General features: G+C 41.5%; 1 pseudogene; it reads right to left on the minus strand.

The window, feature by feature from the left end:
* Positions 1-9461: 9461 nt before the first annotated feature.
* LOC149251924 (gamma-glutamylcyclotransferase 2-3 pseudogene) lies at positions 9462-10178 on the minus strand (annotated as a pseudogene).
* Positions 10179-10644: the final 466 nt, after the last annotated feature.

Here is a 10644-nt window from a genome sequence, read left to right on the forward strand (position 1 = left end):
GATACACCTCACAACTGTCGGGTGTACTTGCCTACCAGTCGAAGGACAATGGTTTGCAGAGATCTCAAGTTTGATGAGCAGAAGGCCATGCCAGTTTCCCTTGAGAGGGATATCCAACTACAGGCTGTGGAGGAACTATTGGTTCATAAGGAGGAGGAGCCTTAGACTGATGTGAAGCAACCACATGCAGAGGTTCCAGGAGTGGAGACATCCACTCAAGCAGAGTCTTCCAGAGATGGACGGAATCGCACAAGAGAAGCTGACAGATTGTTGGAGGATGCGAGAGAGAATGTGGGAGCACCATCTTCTCAGCGTAAATAGAGGAGGTCACCTGAGAGGTACAATGGATACATGGCCCTTGCTGGGGATTGTGTTGAGACCGAGCCATCTTCCTTTGAGGAAGTAGTGCAACAGCCGATTTGGGTTGATGCTATGGTGGAGGAGTATGACTCCATTGTTATAGACATTTTTGTGCCCTACAACTCCAAGCATGAAATGTCCATAAACCAAGGGCTCCTAAGTCCCTAAAAGTGTTGTTTTAACCCCTAAAGGAACAAGGTCAACAGATTACAGCTTCTCCCAGAAGTTCTCCATGAAAAAACTACTCAAAATTGGTCAAAACAGGATCATTGCAGCTGCTCCACTGGCTAGGTGTTTTGCATCTCACCCAAATGCACTGTGAGGGTGCGTTGCATTTCAAAACTCCCTTCTGTGGGGTGCGATGGGCGAGAAATGACAAATGGCAGTGTCATTCCGCGAGGTGGAGAGGCAATGGAAACTTCCAGAATCTTCTCCTGTGACACTTGCCTCACTGAATTCAACCAAGGATGAGTAAGAGGCCCTCAGTCTCCAAGTGGAAGTAAGAACTGACAGAGAAAAGACACTAATCAAATCACAAGCTGACTCATCCTCCTTACAGATATCTATATATGGATCCCTTCCCAGAGATCCAGAGGCTGGAATTTTGCATATTGTAAGGAATTGCTGTTGGTTTCTAGAGACAAACATCAGATTGTTTGGTGATCTATGCTTTGTTTGAGGTGAAGAGGGGCTTCTTTGCTGGGAGGTTGATGCTGGGTCGGAACCACTGGTTGTAATTCCTCCTGGATCTTTTCTTGTTTATCAATAAGAGCTATTTGAGTTTTCCTCCATGCTTTTGTATCATTGATGCTTGTTACATTTGTATGGTCAACTTAAGTCTGATCCTAAGTTGTTTATGAATATAGATCCATGTCTTTGTATAGTGCTATGCTTCTGTGATCTTACAGGTACTTTGTGAAGCTGGGCGTGCAAGTGAGCAGGTATCTGGAGACTATCAAAGAAGAGAGGGATCGAATCAAAGGATTAGCGCAAGACACATGTTGGTTCTTTCTATTCCTCTCTATCTATAATTCATAAAGGAAATACAAAAGTAGCTTTTCTTTGTTTGTTTCTAAGGTAGCTGTCACACCTTAGTGGGATAGAGTAGTTCTAAATAGACACTTTTCCCTGTAACAAAATGGCAACTCCGCTGGGGAGATAATTAGTTTGTTTGTTTATCATTCTTTGTTGTTTGTTTCATAAACTTATAAGTAGCATTCGAACTGCATTTGCCATAACAAATGCAAAGTAGATAACTGCTGTTTCAATCCATTCACTGGATCTGTTTATGATTTAAACAACTGATTCACAAACTATCTGATTTCCCTTGTGATAGCTCTTAGATCCTCCTTAGATCTACCCCTGATTGTTGCATTACTGATTGCTTTTTACTCGGCCAAAAACCAAGGACTGAACTGCAAACTGTGACCCGGAACCCGGACAGAGTCTCGTTTCTGGCCCAACGCAGGTATTGTTCAGAGATTCTGAATTTCAGCGCACTTCCCGAAGGGAAAACCTGCGCTGCATTTCAGATTCTCTGTGTTACAGGTGTGCTGATCAGACTAGCTCTGTGCAGCTGTGGTTCCTGTGCTTCATTCTTTCCAGTTCTATCCCTGAATTTTGCTGCCTGTGATCAGTATATGTCTGTTTGAAACCCCTTTTACTTGCTGTTATTCCACCTCCTTTGTACAAAAGAACTGTAGATGTTTTTGTGTGTTTGTTGAGTCATTTACAGTTTTCCTTTGCAAAAGTAGCATAGTCGTACTGTCGTCCTTTGATTTGAATCTGTCGCAAGTGTCGATTTCAATCATAGGAGAAAGTGTCAAGAACGAGTGTTCATTTCAAAATCGTAAGGTGTCGTAATCATCTCTATTTTTGATTTCGAAAAAGAGCTTGTTTATATTTGTCGCTTGAAAAGAAATTCAGATTTGTACATCAACTTTCTTTTTAGCATCAATACTAAGAAAGTCGAAAACAAATACATGCATGTGCATTTGCATATAGACAGTCTGTTTGGCTTGATTTAGGAAAGTGCATTTACAGTGTGCTCTTTGCTCTTTGTGAAAAGATTCTGTCTTTCTTTTCCCTAGTAGCTAGGATTTTCATTGCACCAAAGAGATAAAAAGTTTGTTTATCATCTTTAGATTGCATTTTAGGAATTACATCTACATCTCGCGGTGAACCCGAAAGGCAAACTTCATAAACAAGATCAACTTAAAATAAATTCAATGAATCTAACAATGCTTTGGAACTTAACGCACAACATTTAGAGGTCTAGGCTAGAGACGTATTCCGGCGTCGTAAAGCCTGGTAACTGTTGTCCTCACTGATGGTTGGGTGATTCCTCCACTTTGAGACGATAAGTGCCAGTACTGACTTGTGCTCCCACGTACCGTCGAGTATATTTTGGGAGACCCCTATAGGCTTAAATCCTTTATCCATAGGAAGCCGTGTCTGCCGCCCTATCGATCGCAATGCACTGAACACAACATTCAGGAAGATTGACTGCCATACCGTAAAAAGTATTCTGTAGTTTTGCGATTGGTTTGGTACTCCCTCTACCTAGACTTCCAGAGTAGTCCCTTTCATTCCTTTTCAGACTCCTTAACGGAAAAGGTCCATCTGAGCACTTGTCACTTCAGGCTCATTAAAAATTGAAGGAGACTAGAGTCATCTTTTGTTTTTTCTTGACTCTTAAAAACTGAAAAAACAAGTTGTGTCGAAGCGTCTAAAATTCATTTAATTCGGAAACATACTTCCCCTTTATTTTAGTTAATCGAGTAATCCGCAATCGTGGAAGAAAGTCAATTGAAACCCCGTCGTTCGCGGAGGCTTACGAGTCAACCGTCTTTGTCTCCAGAATCAAAGGCAGTACGGACAAAGCAAACTCGTTTAACCGGTTCCAAATCTCCTATTAAAGTTAGAACAAGTGTTCCAACGACATCAGAGACGCCGGTTACTCCAAACATTTATGGAATCCCTACCTCTATAGAAGAAGTTCAGCAGCCACAGAAGGACAATGATACTGATCCTATTCTGAGAGTAAACACTTGTGTTACCGAACCAGTTCCATCTACAACTGGTTCGGAGAGTCTTGCTCTTCAAACATCTGTCGCTGTCAATTTCACACCTTCTTTGGCACCAGAAATATTTTACGGACCTGACGGTCTTCCCCTTCCACCTGGTCTGATTGCCATAGAAGAAATTGTGGAAGATCCTCAAACAAGTACTCCAACGCAATTTGGAGTCGGGATTATTCTATATCCTTCTTCGTCAGAAGTTAGTCTACCACCAGTGGAAGCTCCTGTAGAATTGCTAGGTAATATTTCGGATAGACTACAAATGTCTGAACAACCGTCAACATCTAGGACTGTGTCGTCTGACATAGCGACGACAGAACTCCATGCTATCACTCCCACAATGTTCGCTGGTATACCATCTGTCCCGACTAGCTCTCAGCCACTAGAAGGAGCCCACTCAGGGGCTATTTCGACAGTATGGTCCATTCCTGTTTGTTCATCCGGAATAATATCCGGAAACTCTTATGTTGAGTCTCAACAAATTGATCCATTTGGAGGTCAATTTGGGCAGTCTGGCCCCCAAGGGAAAACAATTCCCTTGAGTTCTGGATTACCACTATATGGGGGGCAGTATACCCTTTCATTATCCCCTCTGGGAGGATATCCATACGAGAGTTCACAACAACATTTAGGTTATACTGGAATTACCTCAAGTGGTTGGGTACCTATACTACCTCAACAACCAAGAGTTGTATACTCAATGCAACAATGCGTACCTATGTCAAATATCCCGACTATGCCAGCTATTGTGACGGTGTCGAAAGTTCAAGCGCTGCTTGTTGTATGCCAACCTCAGGTTTCTCAGGTTGTAATGCAACAGCCCCTTGACCCTGCGACTCAACCACAATTGCCGACTAGTGGAACGACACAGGTTCAGACGGGTACAATTACCCCTCATCTTGGTCAAACTGTTAGTATCGGGCAACAGCACGTGGATTCACAACCATGGCTAGTGCAATACCAACAACTGCAATTCCAACAAGTATACCAAGGTTCTGAGCAACAAATCTTTGCTAACAGTGGACAACTGTACATTCAAAACGGTCAAAATCAACCATTTTACAATGGCCATGTCCACCAACCTTACCAAACATACCAGCATCAAATGCATTATGCCGGTATGCAAAGACCAACTGCTCAGTCAATCCCATCTTACCCTGGGTATGCTTCACCTAACCTGAATCAGCAGTTACCATTTGTGGCAACTTTGGAGTTACCTGATTTAAACCGGTTAACCAACGATCCAATTGCTTACGCCCCTTGGTGGCCAGCGATTCCACATAAACTTCCATCAGATATTCCTAAATTTAATGGAAATCTGGGTGAAGATCCATCGAATCATGTGATGACCTTTCATCTATGGTGTTCGTCAAACACCCTAAATGATGATTCGATAAGACTTCACCTCTTTCAGAGGACGTTAACGGGTTCGGCGGAAAAATGGTACATCGAATTGCCTAGAGCTTCGTTCGACAACTTCAGTACCTTAGCCACAACCTTTTTAACCCATTTTCAGTTACCAATAAGGTACGAAATGGGAACAGAACTTCTTACCAATTTCAAACAGACAACGACCACTCACATATCTGATCATATACATGAGTGGCGACGTCGTCGTAGAATGGTAAAAACGTATGTCCCCGATCAGCTATTAGCTGAATGGTTTATCAAGTCATTACTTCCTTCCATCAAGGAAGATGTGGCAAAAGGGGGAGTCGTAACAGAAGAGCAAGTTATCGCTCGTGCGCAATATCTGGATTTGATTTACACTTAGTCCGGCACGCTCTACGATAAAATACCTGACGCCCCTAGACCGGAATTCTCAATTCCTCCTCCTCCTAAATCGAACAATGACTCTCATGCTGGCGATGGCGTGATTGGCACAACAGACACGAAATCAACAAAGGCTACATCCAAAAAGGCCCGTAAGATTTCAGGTCAAAATGCAAAAGACGAACTTCTTGCTTCGGAAGTAAATGCCATATCGACAGATAAAGGCAAAGAAACCAAACAACCAGGGAGCAAGAAAAAAGGCAAAGGGAAGAAGAAGAAACAAGAGGAATCATCACCTGAAAAATCTTCTTCAAACCCTCCTGGAGATAGGAAACCAAAAAATCCATGCTTTATATGCGATGAGGATCATTGGACCGCGAATTGTCCACACAGGGCTGAGCTTAAGAAATTCTTCAAGAATTCGAAAACCTCCGCAGTGTTAACTGATCCGTTTCCAAATCCAGGAACAAATCTGGTTGAAAGTGGAAATGCTTCCCCGTCTCACGTGCTAATGTTGTCAGTTTCAAAAAAACAAAATGATGCTTTGATATCGACAAGGAACAAGGATTATGGGAATCCACAGCTATCGAACAACAAGGATAAAGATCAACCAAGTAGTTCGACAACAACCTCGACAGAAGTTGTGCCACCCACCATTCCTGAATTGACGATAAAACCGCCAAAGGGAGTAGTACACAAATCGACATTTAATCCCCGCACTAGAGTGGCATAGCATTATAATATAGTGGAAGATTTGGCCCAATCGCCATCCGCTATGTCGACTCTTGAAGTACTACAAAATTGCCCATCCCAAAGGTAGGCTTTATTATCAGCCATTGGTGGGATAGACCCAAAGGATTCCAATCTAGTATCCTTCGACCATAAAGGATACGATCCTCAATTTCCAGCTCAACTAGCTTTCCTTGTTCAAGTGAAAGCCCTCAACAAAATTGTTCATCGAACGATTATTGATGAGGGAGCATCTACATGCATTATGTCGATGAGTTGCTGGAAAACTTTAGGATCTCCAACCTTGTCGCGATCTTCGACGACATTAAAAGCATTCGACGGAAGAACATATACCCCATATGGTATCCTAAGTAACTTGAAAGTTGAACTAGGAGGGAAAACGGTAGAAATAGATGTTGAAGTCATCGATGGGAATCTTCATTACAACATCCTACTAGGAAGACCATGGATATATGCCATGGCAGCTGTTGTGTCGACCTATTTTAGAAAGATTGCATTTCCCTTTCAAGGAGGGATTACAATCGTCGATCAACAAAGCTTCCTCCCCAATGGTTCTCAAGTTACTGGAAGCATTCCCATGATCCATGGAAGCCCCCATTCACTTCAGAATATCGGATTAGGCCTACTGAAAGATCCTATACTAATGGGAACTTTTTCTCTTCCACCCCCAATCAATCTGGCGGAAGTAGCGTCAATAGAAACCTGCAACATGATATCTTCTAAAAAGATCTCAGAAAACGATATCGACATGGATCATGCAGTGGTTTTGCCCCCAAGCCCAATAGAAATATTGTAGCAATCAATGTTCCTAGCATGGGAGGCAAACCCAAATCAACGCTCATCAAGCGTTTGGATAGATAGGTATGGAGAATATGGTACCCCTTTAGATCCTTGGTCACGAGTGCATGTCACCGACGAAGGAATTGCCCAATCTATGGTAATTGAAGGGACACCATGGAATGATTCCCACCATCGTTCCCTTCTTCCGGATTGTGGAGAAGATAATCAAGATGACCTGTATCATCCTTCAGTTTTTGAATTCCTATCAAATACTGTAAACATGGTGGATTCCGAGCGAAACTTGTCCAATATTGAAGAGACTATCGCCATAAATATCTTGACCAAAACAGATGTTGTAGAGAATATTTATGTCGGCAAATGTTGTTCTCCTTCAGAACTAGAGATATATAACGCTCTTTTTCGCGAATTCAGAGATGTCTTTGCTTGGTCCTATGATGAAATGCCAGGCATTGACTCGAGTATCGTTGAACACGAAATTAAGATGTATCCAGATGTCAAACCAGTACGACAACGGCTACGACAGGTGCACCCCAAAAAAGCCACTGCCTGTTATCACAAAACCAGTACTAGGGACTGCAACCAAGCAAGGTCTCATGTAACTGTTTCAGACCATACTTTAGATTAGGAATTAGCCTTCCTAATCAGAGAGGGCTCTCTCATGACTCTTGACAAAATCCTTCAAACACTAGAGGGCTAACTCTTCACACATTTATAAAAATATAGCTGGCTGGACATACATCAAATTGGTCTTCATTGGGCTATGGAGTCTCTCACAGTTAATAAACCAAATCACAGTCATCTCATGGAAGCCAAGGCTCTTTGCATCATCAGATGTTCAAACATAATTTACCTAAATCAAAGCCTGCTGAACATACAGGAAGTCAGAGCATTAAAAAATGAATTCTGAGTGATGTTCTAACATGCTTCACCAAAACCCACAGCTTGTCAAGCACACAGGAAGTCAGAGCATATAATATGAATTCTGAGGGATTGTGCCATAACAAGGCTGTAAAAAGAACATTAAGAAACTAAACCACCATCACATTTGAACAAAAAGATGCATTGAGAATCTTGGGAAGAAAAAACCCTGTTTGCCATTACTGTAATAGTCTTTACATAAGCTCTAAAAAACTCTGTTTTTGTATTAACAGTCCAACCCTTTCTACATCTAACCTTGGCCCATATATAGGCAAGCAAACTAAAACACCTCGAGCTTCCTCCTCCAGCATGAGGGGAGCCTCGAAGGTGGCTATTAACTACTCCTACATGCTTTTAACTACTGCATTAATTACAAACATGCTGAACTAAAATTACACACAATCCTAATCCAACTAAAATACTAATTTCATTCTCCTCGCAGACTTGATGCTTTCTTGGATGCTGGACAGCTGTATGATTTCCATTATGGCTAAGATATGTTAAGGGAGCATTCACCGAGCAAGCTGGTCTCGGATGCTAGCTGTAAGACAGCTTATTGATTGATAAAATTAATCACCCTATATCCACGGTCCCCTGTCTTCCATTCCTCTTCATCATTTAAAGACCACACTCCGGGTTCTTTGAACCTTCAATTAACAACGCATAACCACCATATGCTATATGATCTGGATACTTTAAGGACCAAAAGGTGTATCAACCGAACATTCTGGTAACTCCACCAATACCCTAGTAGCTCGGTCATAAATTGCCTTTGAGAAAACTTTATGAAAATAAACAAAATATTTTATTTTCCCTTCAAGACCTACACCTGTCACTGTTTGAGTTGTTATGAAACCCATGTATGATCTCCCTGCCTGAGTTTGAGACCTTCTTTTACCATTAACTGACCTCATCATCAAAATTCATTGTTTTTCCACAAAACAGCATTCTACAGCAGTTTCGTAGCGCGCTACGAAACTGCTGTAGATGTCAAAACAGAACCTATGTATCTTTGAAGCGTTTTCTACTTAGATTCATGATCTCTTCAGACATTTGTACAGCTATTAGGAACCTAAATAGTTTTAAGAAGATGAAGCTTGCTTCTGTCATTACATATCACAGCCACCTTGATTAGCATCAAACCAATAAAAAGCTTCATAAATCCCAACTGGAACATAAAGTCACTGTAGTATTCCTTGCTGTCTTCAAATCTTCAAATGAGGTGTTCTTTTTCAAAGTACAGATCTTAAAGTTGGAAGAATTCAACACTTGGACATTAAGCTCCTTAGGATTATCAAACCAAACTATCTCACCCTACTGTACCAATTTGACTGGGTCTACATATATCAATTTCGGCTTGTCTGTCAGAATCAGCTGCATCTTTTTGTTGTAGAGTTTCTGAATTTTCTTAACCAATGAAACCATCACAATGAACTCCCCTGGATCTAGAAATTTCTCCCATTTAGAGTCAAAAGCATTGATAGTATAAAATTTAGCCTTGTGCTCCTAATTCTCTACTGTCACTGATTTTCTTTTGGATGAAGGATTCGATGAAGATATAATTCCTACAGGGACTCTGTTTTTTATGCATAGAACCTAGAAATCAAAGCTGCAATGTGAGCACTAACAATTTTATCTCTCAATGGATCCACAATAACATCAGAGATATTTTAGATTGAGGCAGCGCATGTTATAGAACTCAAAAGGCTCGGCAAAATATCCTTTAAAACAATCACGTGAATAAGACAACAAATTGCTGAAGTTCACACTGAAGTTCAGTTACTTTGCATCTCCATTTGAAGTAGCATTTCCATCTTTGCATGTTAATACTTTCCTAACTGCATTTGCGAGGTCTGTCACGTGACTGTTATTGCAACCTATCTCAAGTAGAGCTGTCTCTAGTTGAAAGAGATATTCAATGTTAGGCCTGGAAAGACTCACAGCTTCAACCATTTGCTGAGCCATCATTTCCAATGGTGCAGGGTCCAGGTAATTCTTATTCGAATTCTTGTCTGTTGATGCAATGTACACAAGGACTCCAGATATAGCTGGCTCTGTTGAATCCCCTTCAAAATAGAAATCAACGTAGGCCTTTTGGTCATATTCCTTCTCTCTCACTTCTAAATAAGATAAAACAATATCTTCAGCTTGCTGTCCAGAAACCCTGTAAGCAACGCCTCAACTGGTGTGGTCATCGTGAGGCTCGAGTGTAACAGTTCTGCCTGGATTGGCAAGGGTTCCTCTATGGTCTGTGCTCCCTTGATGGAAAAGACGACGGTAGCCTTTGATGAAAACAACTCGTCGTTGGTCATATTGGAAACCCGCCTTCCATATTATGAAACCGTAATCAAATGGATCCGAAAAAGACGGGACAATGCAAAGCATGGAATTTGAAATTAATTCATCTAAATCTTTCTTTGACAGCGCATACTCCCTACAGAGAACATCTGTCACAAGACTTCCGGGAGTTTCAGTTCCTTTAACAGCAATAATCATACATGACAAATGGCGCAACACCACAGCAAAATTTGCGGCTTCTCTTTTCGTTTGATAAACACGTCCTTTTCACAGTGTGTCAAGAGGTCGATTCACAAATTTCAAATACACCTCAGCACAACCCCGCCGCCAACTGTCACCTTGTAATTCAGGTCTCCTGTTACGGTTTCAAGTGGTCAACACGCCTTGCTGATATAGCCACGCATATGGAAATATAATTGAACTAACATTCCATAAGAACATTCTGGTGTATACATTAATCAAACAATAGGCATGCGTTCTCCAAAGACGCCACACCTCTTAAACTCACTTCATTGCATTCATCATATGCAAAATTGCGCTCTGCAATCTTCAACTACCTTTTAATGTGACCTCTGCACACTGCAAACAGAACTTAGACCACAGTTACATTCATCGCACTCCTTTAGCCAATAAACCCATATCCATATGCACTCCATTATTCTCG

The sequence above is a fragment of the Pinus tabuliformis genome, chromosome 7 (assembly GCF_031772625.1).
Source record: "Pinus tabuliformis cultivar Carrire ecotype Pingquan chromosome 7, CPIR1, whole genome shotgun sequence".
In the NCBI taxonomy this organism is placed as follows: Eukaryota; Viridiplantae; Streptophyta; class Pinopsida; order Pinales; family Pinaceae; genus Pinus; species Pinus tabuliformis.